Here is a 13,266-nt window from a genome sequence, read left to right as displayed (position 1 = left end):
GAGGATTTCACAGAGGTGATGGTAAATGCTTCTTGCTGAAAAGTAAAGAATTACTGTAAAGTAAAGTATGCCTATTCACCATTTATGCTTACACTTAGAACCAGTAGATATCTCTACAGGGTGATTCAGTCAACAAAATGCTTTCCAGTGCTTCCTGAATTGTTCTACAATGGTCTGAAATGGTTTGCAGTGCTTTCCAAAAGAATCGCCCTCCAGTTATTAGGAAAAAACTAGTGGTGGTGTAACACCAGGTAACTAAACACCACCAGCCACTCTTTCATTTTCCCTTCTCAGAAAGATGAGGAGAAAATACAATGAAAAGAGCTCATGGGGTGAGATCATAGCAGGGAGATATTCCCCAATTACCATTACAAGCAAAATAAACTGTATAGGAAAAATTAATGTAATTTATTGCCAATTGATATCAGTGAGAAATAAAAGCAAACTAAGAACACCTTCCCCTCACTTACACACATCATTGTAAAACTCTTGGCCTTAAAGAATAAGAACAACATAATAATAGCATTGAGCTTCTTATTAAATGGAAAGAGAGGCAAGGAAAACTGCTGAGAGCTGAAATTATTTAGATTTGTTCCTTGATTATAGCTGATGAAATTAAAAAATAAGACTCCAGATGTCTAACAGAGAGGTTTGGGGTTTGTTTTGTTTGTTTGTTTTAGATATATTTTCAATCCTATCGTCACTTAACTACCTAGGAAGTTCTATGATATAGAAACATTTTAAGTATAAGCCTTCTGCCAGTGTGACTCATTATATCATTACAAAAGCCCAGAGGAGGGAATCAGAAATTAATCCAAAATTAGATGTTAATTAGAAATGTGTGCAAATTGACATACTGTGTGGGAGATACAAAGCAATGGCATGAAGTGTGTTAGATTAGCACTTTATACTCCACCTTAAGCAAAGAACTGTACAGAAACTGAATGCTTGGTAGAGATGTAGATGTCTGTGTTGAAAGAAAAAATCTTTGCCACAAAATACCTAAAGTAGAAATAACTGGATAATAATAAAAAGGTTTTCTCATTTTTTTCCTATTGTTTATTTTCATGGTTCCAGGTACCAATAACCCGCAGGTTCATTCAGCATTTGCTGTGGATACATTGCTGAACATGATGGAAGAAATACTGAAATGCCACTGGGTGGTTAGGCAGGGTGTCAAACTAGAAATATACTAAGAATAGTCTTAGAGAATGGTATCTGCAAGAAAAAAAGATTGATTAGGGAGACAGGCAAGTTGGTTGATATTTGATTTGTTAACTCATCTCCTAATGGCCAACTCTATTCTTGCCAAATGATAGCTTGGATAATTTTTATGCCATAACCAGCTCTTTGCATGCCATCTCTAAAGGATTTATCGGCAACTGCAACTCCTATAAACAAAGAGAAAAAAAATAAAAGAAGAAACAACATCCCAGATAATTGTGAACAATTTACAGGTTTCCCAGAAGACTCATAAATGATTAAAAGGAATATTTCACTATTATTTTTTATGTTCATTATAATAAAATATTCCAATTATTTTCAAGCATAAGATCACTGAATCTCTACTTTTGGTAATACGCCATTTGCTCACCTCTCAGTAATTACCAGCACCACTGAAACTGACATTATTTCAAAACTACAACACTGACCAACACAGAAATTCTAGAAGAAAAAATTGCTACTGTTATGAAATCTCTATTTTTTATATTGTACTCTGTGTGCAATCTGGCCAGCTACAATCAATGCTAAAGTATTGCATATCTCCTAGAAACGTTTTTAGAACTGCATATCTTAGTTTTCAGTTGCATCAGGATATACTCTGATTGAGGCAACCGAGAAAACTCCCTCTTCTGAGGTAGAAAAACTTGTCTTAAGAACAACTTGGTAATATCAATTAATTTCTGGATTTAGTGTTGAGTTTTGAGCTGAAAAGCAGAAAAACAAGCAAAGTTAGGCTTCAGTAATAATTTTATATCCTTAGTATTAATAAGTAGGAGTAATTTTCCATTGTAATAGAGGTCTCTCTGCTCTGAAATAAATTATACTCCAGAAAAGAAAATCCTTTTCTTTCTTGTCCTTGCTCACTTTCTATTTTTGTTAATATCACATGACTTGTTAGAACAAAGTTTCCATTTTAGCTTCATATACATATTGTATGAGTGTCAAGTCCTGACTTTTTTGCATCAAAAGTTAATGGGAAAAATCATTTTTCAAGTGTGTAGAGCATGTACAAATTACAGTCCCAGGAGGAAACAGTCAGACATATTGGACTCTCAGAAAATGATGTATTCAGCTTTCCAAAGGGATTTGGATATCCAATCACCTTATAAAATTAATGAGAATTGGGCATACTCAGCCTCTAAGTGGTTTGGAAGAGCTTGTCCTCAAAATCCATACTGGTGAATAATAACAGCTTATTGCTTGTGAGTTTATAGCTAAACTCAGCATACATAGCAACATCTTTTACTGGATATTTAATCTATTAGTTAAATATATTTGTGCTATACAAGACTATTGATATCTAAATATTTCTTAACCTGGGAATTGCATCTCTAAGGCTTTCTTATGTACAGATAACACTAAATATTAGGCTTAAATACTCAGTTAAAACCTAGCTCCCTAAATCCAGCATTTGACATGTTACTTTCTAAACACGATTTTCAAAACCTGTAGTTAAGTTGACAAAGATACTAACCACTCACCTCTTCTCTGAAGGACATATTATCTTGATCATCTATAACGTTTCTTTCAGATCTTCATAGAATCATAGAATGGTTTAGGTTGGAAGGAACCATTAAGATCATCTGGTTCCAACCCCCCTGCTATATGTATGGACACCTCCCTCTAGACCAGGCTGCTCAAAGCCCCATCCAGCCTGGTCTTGAATGCTTCCAGGGAGGGGGTATCCACAACCTCACTGGGCAACCTGTTCCAGTGTTTCACCATCCTCACAGTAAAGAATGATTTCCTAATATCTAGTCTAAATCTACCCTCTTCCAGTTTAAAACCATTTCCCCTTGTCCTGTTGCTAAATGCCCTTCTAAAAAGTCCCTCCCCAGCTTTCCTGTAGGCTCCTTTCAGGTACTGGAAGGCTGCTCTTTGGAGCCTTCTCTTCTCCAGGCTGAAAAGCCCCAACTGTCTCATCCTGTCCTCATAGGGGAGGTGCTCCAGCCCTCTGATCATCTTCATAGCCCTCCTCTGGACCTGCTCCAACAACTCCATGTCCTTCTTGTGTTGGGGGCTCCAGAATTGGACACAGTACTCCAGGTAGGGTACTACATTATCTTACATCTTGCATTATCTCTGTTCATTCTCTCCAATGCAGGTACAATGGCAAAAACTTTTGAACAAAATCTTGTGTCCCTCTAGAAAATATTAGGGTATATAATTAATTATTCCAAATATTTAATACGGGTAGTTATTTTTTATATACCAGTGCTAGTAATATACAGGGAACAGAAAGATGAAACCAAGATCTATTTTAAATAAGTAAGTGAATAAATAAAGAGCTAGCCTTCTTGTCTTTTCAAGCAGTATGAAAACTTTAAGATATGACTACTTCAAATGAATTTACTGAGATGAAGATATAATTTTGCTTTCAGTAAATCCAAAGTATGGCTGGGATAATACTGTTCTTTGTGTAGACCTTCCAAGAAGCTGATAATGAATGATAATTTTATGAAGTTATGTAATGGCTATCGTTGGTAGTACAAAGAGGACTCTTCAATTATTTTCTTCACATTTATTTCCCACAAACATTTTTAACCAGGAGACTAATCCAAACTGCACTGCTGCTGGCAGTGGTTTGGTATTATGAGAGTGGCTGTTTCATGTCATCTCACTTAATATTTTAACCTCTTGCTGACCGTGGACCAAAACAAAAGCTTAGAGAACAAAGCTGTTACCAAGAAAAGAATACGGAGATTCAGTTCATGAGAGGACTTCTCAGGTCACAGCAATTACTAGCTCTGTTGTTCCTGTAACTGTGGAGAAAACTGAGCAGATGTGTGGCAAGAGTATAGTCTGGTCTTATCACCAGTTTACAGGTTGAGAACTGGGATCACTTGGAAATTAAATCATTTTTCTAGTCTCCAACATTAGTTTAGAACAACAGAGAGTATTAACGTGGGTGCAGAACTATGCTTGTAGAAGCTGTGAATCTTAATACTAAGAAGATTAAATAAACTGGTGGCTTGCCTCAAATTCATGTATAGAAATACCAGTCGAGCACAGTTTAAATAGTGCTTGAAGACACCCAAAAGCATATTTAAGATAAAATATTTATTTTAAAAAATGAAAAGGGATATAACTTTTCATCAACTTACTCACACTCACATCCCGAAATGATGGGACTTCAGGAACAGTTTTGTTGATATAATCACCAGAAACAAATCCTAAAAGGTTTAGTTTTCCTATTTTCTCTCAGCAATACACTTACATAATGGACTGCTGAATATTTTCTCTGAGAGCTATGTCTAAACCAGGCATGTTAAAACCACAGCCCGTGGGCCACATGAGGCTCCGCCCAGCTTGCCCTGCACCCACCCCCTGCCCCATGCCATCATGGTGGCGGCTCTTCTTTGCCAAGTGGCCTGGCCCAGCTCCGGGTGCACAAATATCACTCAGCACCATTCAAACCTCAGTGTGCTATTAACCCTATCTGGGGGTTAATTTTTTGGTTTATTTGTGTCTCCATTTTCAGTCAATGTAAATACATTACCTGAAAATTTTCAAATGAAATGTATAGAGGTGCAATCCAAAATTTGATCATCCCTTTGCCAGACTTTTATAAACCCTATCTTACCAGAAAGAATTATTCCTCACTTCACAGTCATACCTTATTCATGTCATCGCTTTTTGGCAGTACATACATTTCTGAACAACTGTTTTCAAGAATGAAGCACAGGAGGAGAAAAATTTCATTTAGTATCTCTGATGAACAACTTGAGAACTCACTAAGAACTGCAACCACTGCCATCAAACCAGAGTGCTGCACTGGACTCACAAAACAAGGTCAAATGTCCCACTGGTTTTATGTTTTTGTTTCTCTCTTTTTAGTATGTTTTAATTAAAAAACATTAAAAATTATAGTAAGTTTTGTTACTTATATACATTAACCGTACTATGTATTTTATGAGGGCTGCTCTGAAAGTAATGGCTCCTATTTTATGGTGTTGTCCCACAACATCAGAGACTGATGTTGGTGGTATGGCAGTAGAGGCTGAACTTTCTCACCAATATTCCATTGCATTTTGATGCTGTGAGACAGATGGCAACAAAGGGGCAGTTTGACAAAATGACATCTGACATGGAATGTCAGCAAAAGTGTGTTATGGAATTCCTCCAAGAAGAAAAAATTGCAGCAACTAACATTTGTCAAAGCTTGATGAGCATTTATGGATACTAAACAGTGGATGTGAGCACAGTGAGATAGTGGGTGGTGCATTTCAGCAGTGGCAACAAAGACAGCGTTTCACTCTGGTAGTGCAGGTTTTTATGATCGCAGCATGAAGGGTCTTGTTCATGGCTGGTGAAAATGCATAGCTAATGGTGGTGACTGTGTTGAAAAAGAATGTTTTGCAGCTGAGAATTTGCTCTGTTAAATTGCGTGCTCTTTGTATTGGTTGTAGTTTCCATGGAAATAATTAGGAGGCATTACTTTTGGAGCAACCTTCATAGATGCAGTCCTAGACAATTACTCTTCACTCAGTGTGTCCCAGGCAAGCCAAAATGTTGGACGCCCATGGTCTAAACAATAGTCTCTTATAATTGGGCTGCAGATATATACTACTTAGAATAGTCCAAAGAAATGAGTCTTCATGACCCTAATTAGATGACCGTATTTTTTGTGCCAGAGATTTATGAAATGAAGTTTTCTGAATGTTCATATTTATTTCACAAATATACTATCACATTGTTTCAGCGGTTAAGCTTTTGTCTTTCACAAGACAGTTTTAAGTTATACCAAAATGCTATATAATAGTTTATGCAACCATTTTGTCTTTCAAATTAACTTAGTCAAGTGAAAATAACACTTCTTTTAGGAAGTGTTAGTCAACTCCCACTGTTCTTTGAAAAAAAATATATAGTTGCTTATGTTAGAAAAAGTGAAAAAGTCCCAGTGAAAATTATACTTCATACATGGAGCTGTAATCAAAAAGAAAACCCTATTTTACTACATATCACATCTTGAACAATATGCATGCACTGTCGTTGATTATCAGACTAGAAAAGAAATATGCATTACATAAGAGGATGCTGAAAAGTCTGGAATTTGTTGCCTTCACCTTGAAAAGAGAAAATTAAATGGAAATGTTTTGTCTTCATCTTCCTAATGGGTAGGTGTAGAGAAGACCCCTCAGAAATGAAGTGATAAGAAAGGAGGCACTAAAGGACCACAAAACCCACTTTGAGATGGAGGTTGGACTATCTGACTTCCTGTAGCCTGTTGTGATGTTATATGAAATGGGAAGTAAATCTGTTTAGATACACCTTGCAATACTCTAATATCTGAAGCAAAGAAGCTCCGTTCCGCATGGAGAGGAATTGAAAGCATATATATATATATATATATATAAGTACTAAATATCTTAAAAAATCACAGATCTTTGACAATAAGTGACAAAAAATTCAGAGGACTTCTCCCCTGGCACAGAATACTCTGAATCATGGCTCCTGTGACAAAAAAAGAAAAAAGAGAGCTGAAATGCCTCAGCAATATTTATTCGCATTTCTGTAAGTAGTTTGTTTATTTCTGTATCAAGAAAATGTTAAAAAATAAATCTTTCTGAAGGGTCTGCATGCTAGAATGTAGAAATGTCAGTTCTTACTGAAAAAATGACTATAAACTGACACTGAGTTATCTTGCCCTTTTTGGGGAGAGGTCAATATCATGCTATTTTAATGAAACAGATGAGGTTTTACTTCCCTTAGACTTTCCTAACTCCCTCCTCATGGATCAGTATCAGCCCAGCTATTAAAATGCAATTTTAAGTTGTCCTTAGTTTTTCTGCATTGGTGTTTCTGAGGTCAATCAGCAAAGAGAAATGAGACTCCACTTTTCCCTGCTGCCCTTAATCATTTCATAATCCATACTACTGTGGTGAGTCTCTAAAGGAAGAAGAGTTGTAAGGGAATTTGTTTTGAAATGCATTCCTACTACTCTGAAGCTGATTTCTGCAAGGCTGGAAAGTTTATGGAATATATGAAAATATTTATTGCAGTACTTGATATGAGCTGTCTTTGAGACAAAATGCTTCAGTGTCTCCACTGTTTATTTGATTCAGCCACAGAATTCTTATGTTGCTCCGAAAGATAACTACAATGCATCTCCCTTTCAGAAAGGTCCCTGGGAGTCTGTCATTGTACATGATCCAGATATGAATAGAAGACAAGGCATCCATGCATGAATCTCTATTGCTTTTTTTTTTTTTTTTTGCTTGTTGGTTTGTAGCGTAAAACCTTGACCTTGTGAAACGTTGAGTGCCTTCAGCTTCTCTTGACCTCAGAAGGAGCTGATGTCACATGTCATGTTACTACCTCTAATGCCCAGGAATTTGGGGGAGATCTTTGTGAGGATCTCAGAAACTTTGCTAGAAAATCAGCAGCACCTGGTAATTTTTAACATCTCTTCTGCCCTTACAATTAAAATGCAAAATCTGTGTCATTCAGGAATTATTTTTGTACTAATGATCAATTAGGAATAAAATGAGCAGCAACAAGAATAGGACTGTAGTTTGGCATATGATAATTTATTCATGGCACAAGTTGATGGAATTACATCAGGGGAAAATATATTTTTTAAATGAACAGGAATGGGATAACACCAGCTGACTCACAAATATCCTTTCAGTCTGACTTGTTAGCTGTGAGGAACTGCAGAATTTCAATAATCAGTATTGAAATACTCAAAAATATTCGGTAATTCAATAAGGTATTTTCTTGAATGTAAACAAATGCAGAAAGGAAGATGGATTTTCCTAAGTTACAGGAACTGGAACCATTCCAGGACTGTCAATATAATATCTATTTACAGTATATTTACACATCATACAAAGGTTCAGCCATGTGGAATCATGCTTACTAATACAGACTTCTCCTTTCACGGATGTATTTTATACCCTAAACATACCCAAGCATATCCTGTGAGCAAATCATCCTGTGATATTCTCGAGACCCAGGGTCATCAATATAGAGAAAAAAAATGTCAGAGGATGTGTATGGTGAAAGGGAAATAAGTTACTTTTCGCCAGTTTGTTCTAAGGCCTTGCTTCTTACTTTTTCATCCTGAAGTAAACAGAAGAGTCCCTTCCCAGGCATAACAGTTTATGTGATTTTATATTCTGCCAGACAATCTCTTATTCTGTGATCACTTGAATAGACACAGGAAGATAACTTTTCTTAACAGAAATTTATCATGGCAAAAGATTTTTGTTTTCCCTTCGGATTAAATTCTAGCTTTGACAAAAAAAAAATAGACATAAATGTATTTATAGAATAAAAAATATACAGCTCAGCACAAAGAATTCTCACATAAATAAATGTTGTAATTCCTCTTAGATAAAATGCTGTCCTCGCTAACAGGAATTGGAACTTCAGCACTGAAATCAAGGGTGCCACACTTTCATATTTAAACATCAGTGATGCCAAGGATCCTAAGCATTATTCTTTGTTTCCTTCTTTTTCCAGAGAACATTCTCACTATAAACTACCCATGGCTTTGGAATAAAAAATTATGCTACAGTTCACAGGCAAAAATAAATTTTTAATTCATAAATTTAAAAGATATTCAGCAGTGAAAACTAACAGGAATGGGTTTTCTGGCTTACAGCAGTGGCCTTACAGAAACTGAGTTATTTATTTCCAATGGCACAGAGATCAGGGTACTGGATAGCTTTAGTTCTGCCTGCAAAGACTTGTCCCATCTTCCTGAAAAGGCTTTTCACTGGGAAATTGCAGTGAGATGGCTCAGAAAGATCATGAAAAGGCAGGAACTGTATGACGCATAGGACGGCTTCACAGAGCTGCTGCAGAACGTTAGCAGTCTGGAAATTTCATGATATTTTTCTTTAATCTTTACTTATTAATCAGTACCACAGTCCAGTACAGCACAAACACAAGGTCTGACTGTCTTATGCCTCATGTCGTTTCATAGAATTATTGAATATCCTGAGTAGGAAGAGACACACAAGAGCCATCTAGTCCATTTCCTGGCTGCACACTGGACAACAAAAAATTCAAACCAAATTTCTGAGAGCCTTCTCCAAAATCTTTTTGAACTCCAGCAGATCGGGACTGTGCCCACTGCCCTGGAATCCAGCACTTACTCTTGCTAAACTTTCTAAACTGAACTACTTCATGGTCACTATGGCCAAGATGGCCACCATTCATCACTTTACCTACAAGACCCTCTCTATTTAGAAGAAATAAATCTAGCAGGAAACCATTCCTAGTTGGCTCTCTTAGTGACTGTTCTAGGAATTTATCATCCAAATGTTTTAGGAATTTCCTCGATCTAGTTGTATCAACTATGTGGTACTGGCAATTAATGTTGGGCAAGTTGAAGTCACCCATAAGAACAAAGGTGGGTGATCTAGGATATCTCTTAGTTTCTTAAAGAATAATTCATCACTGTTGTCATACTGACTGAGTGGTCTAAAGTAGAACCCCACAGTAATGGGATGCCAATAATCAGTCACAGCTCTGAGCCTGAGCCAAGGCTTCTAGCTCCTCTTCCTTCTTATTCATGCTGCTTGCATTGGTGTAGAAACATTTTAAATGTACTATAATATAGTCAGCACCTCACTGAGCAAGCAGTCCAAAGTGCCTTGCTTGCACACAGCCTCTTTTGGTATGTCATCCTATGTTTTATCACTGGCAAGCGTGGTGATAAGCTTGTTGGTCCAAATAATGAGAAACTCCTAAAGACAGTTCAGTGTCAGTAGAAGGAGCAGAGTACAAACTAGGCAATGGTTATGCCATTTCCTGTGATTATGTGAGTGTAGGGATTATGACCCTTCCAGCCTCAAAAATTTAATCTCCCCCATGCTCCAAATGACTTTTCAAACCATGAAACTCTTCTGTAGGAAGACAGTCTGCTCTGATTTTGGAAAAGCAGAAGGGCACATTTGCCTTCAGGAGGACAATCCTGTGCCAGCTTTGCTTCAGTTTTAGATATTAGTTTTGAACTGGATGAGTTACGTGCCTCTAGGACAGAACTATTGGTTTAAAATCATCCCTGTCATCAGTATTTTCCATTGGTTTGCTCCAAGCTGCTTTCTCCTTAGGGCCTGACACTTTCAGTTGTCATTTTGAGGCCTCCAAATCTCAAATCACAAAGACCCAGGCTGGCTGTCACAGTGCCTTCCAGGCAGGTCCAGAGGCCAAGAGCCACCTAGGCTATGTTGCTCCTAACTTCCATTATCTTTATTACATCTTTGTATCTAGCCTGAAGATCTAGTTAGTTAGGAAGTGCTGAGCTATTCTATCTGAGCTGTCTAAATTAGTACAAACCTCTGTATGGATAAGTAGGAAAAGTAGCATTTTATACCACAGATTGTCTTCACTTAAATAGCCATCAGAGATGAGAATGGTATTTTTCACCACTTAAAGACATTTTTGTCATTTAGTTTGTCCTTGCTTTTAAAATAAAGGTACTCAAAAATAATATTCTCTCACTGCAGCGACAACAAGAGTAGAAACAGCTGCTTCTTATTTGGTATTGCCCCCACTGAGAAGTATGCATAGCCTACATTCCCTGGTAGAGCCTGCTGATTTTTCTAGCTTGTTTAAACATAAAGACTATTGTGTTAAAGAGTAAGGATGATATGACATTTGAAAAGCCTCTTGAGAAAAAACAGTGAAGTGGATACCACTGAAAAATCATTCTGAACCTGAGATAATTTGAACAGCTCTGCACCAGTGTTGTTCTACTGCTATCAGTGACAGGTGCTTCAGACAGCACGTTTGCTAAGTATCCAAATATATCAGTGGTTGTCGCTCTCAAGAGAGGCAATCTTATCTCTGCTAAGGCTGACCAGGGAAAGGTTATTCAGAGAAAATCATCAAGAATTATATCCTGCTGGCCACCCTCACAACTCCGGTGAGTGAGAATGCCAGGGAGGATTAAGAGATCTGAATGGGCTGAAAAAGCTACAGACTGATCCCTTCTCGGCAGTCCCTGCCCCAGTGCTGGCACCTGCATTATCCAGCCATTGTCCTTGTCTGAATGACAAAGGGAAAAGAGTTGTGTGCTTTGAGTGGTTTGAAGCATCAGTAGCCAATGTCCTCCATGGAAATGAGAAAAAAAGAAAACTGGACAGCAGAATCAGCTTCCTGCAAGAGTTTACACACGTATTTCTCTCACTTTCATGAACAGATTATTTGGGAGACTGTAGTGTTTCTCATGCATGCAGTCTGCCTTCCCCTGATGTTCTGATAAAAAAAACAAATATATCTCCAAGAGTGCAGTGACCAGGGGGTTTCTTTGCTCCTAGTGGAAAGTGTTGTTTTTTGTATTTAAGAAGTGCCCAACATTGCAAGAAACACCACGTAGAAGCAGGAAGTGAGCAGAGATTAGTTGTTTCTTTGGGTTTTCTTTTTGTGTCCAGCAGATGAACAGTGATCTTTCTCCTGCAACTGTGCAAGCAGTAATTACATAGTCATATGGAGGGATGGGATTTAGATTTGCAGGGATACTCAAGATACTTTCATTTCTAATATAGAAACCAGTCCATGAAACTTATGTAGACCACTCTGAAAGTAATGTCTTCTATTTATTTCCATGGAAATTATGACAGATAGAAAGAGCATAATAACACTATTTGATAGAGCACATTTTCAGCTACAATGCACTATTTTCAACCGTCATTAGCTATTCATTTTTGCCAGTGGAGGTGACCCACTATCGCTGTTGCTACTACTAAAATGCACCACTACAAGCTCCACTGTGCTTACATCCACTGTTTGGTCTCCATAAATGATCAGCAAGTGCCAATGAATGTTGATGGGTACCATTTTTTTTGCATGGAGAAATTCATTTCCACATCTTTGCTTTATATGTGCTTCCATGTCAGACGCCATTTTGTCAGACTGTCCTTCTGCTGCCATCTGTCACACAGAAACAAAATGTAATGGAATATTCTTGGGAAGGTTCAACTTCTACTGCTGTACCACCACTGATGCTTCTGATGTCATGTGCCAACATAATAAAATAGGAGGCATTACTTTCGGAACATCCATGTAGTAGTTAAGGTCTAAAACCTTGACATAATGTTGCTAAGTGCCAGTAACTTCTTACCTACCTCTACTACCTGTTCAGGGACTGTACGATCAAAAGTGTTTAAATTGCCTTTAATTTGCCATTCCTCTTAAATAACAGTTCAAAAGCATGGCAGTAGAAGTCATTAGCTCCAGAAAAGAGAAGAAAATATGCAATAGGTTTTCAACCAGTTTGAACCAACGTGAAACAATGTTGTCTGTGTGAAAGCCAGTGTCTTAAAAAAATTAAGGAAAATAATTCAAACAGAATCACACACAGAATGGTTGAGGTTGGATGAGACCTCTAGAGATATTTGATTCATCTGCTGAAGAAGGGTAACTTACATAATATTGAACAAGATGATAATTAGTCAGGTCTTGTGTACATTCAGAGAAGGAGATTTCGTAACATCTCTGGGCAGCATGTGATAGTGCTCTATCACCCTTACAGTAAATAACTTTTTCCTTATATTCAGATGGAACTTCCTGTGTTTCAGTTTGTGCCTGTTACCTCTTATCCTATGCCCATATTGGAAGAACTGAAATACCAGTAAATCCAATTGGAGAGGGGACAGGTAAACAGAAAAGATCTGTGTTGCCAAGACAAATGATCCTCTAACTATGTCTTTAGGATTATAACAATAAATGTCATTTTTAAAATACATACATACATAGCCACAATATTGGATTTGACAACCTCTAGCATTAACAAATGTCATGGGCTAGTTGGTGACTGTGTAGATCTTTTTCTAGCTCATACATATTTTTTAATATAGCTAAGCATTCCAAGTTTCTGCCATTTTAAAACATTTTGATTTCTGAGGCAGTCATTTAGTTTTTATATATTTTATATACTCTCATTATATACTATGTTATTGATAGAATAATGGACTAAGATTTGAGGTTTCAATTATCAAATTTATTAATTATAATGAGCAAAGAACAAAGAGGCAATGCAGCGCTGGGCGACAAGGGAATCTATGTTCCGCCAATTGCCGCGAGGTT

The sequence above is a fragment of the Numida meleagris genome, chromosome 2, assembly GCF_002078875.1.
Source record: "Numida meleagris isolate 19003 breed g44 Domestic line chromosome 2, NumMel1.0, whole genome shotgun sequence".
Lineage (NCBI taxonomy): Eukaryota > Metazoa > Chordata > Aves > Galliformes > Numididae > Numida > Numida meleagris.
Note: the sequence above shows the minus strand (reverse complement) of the source record.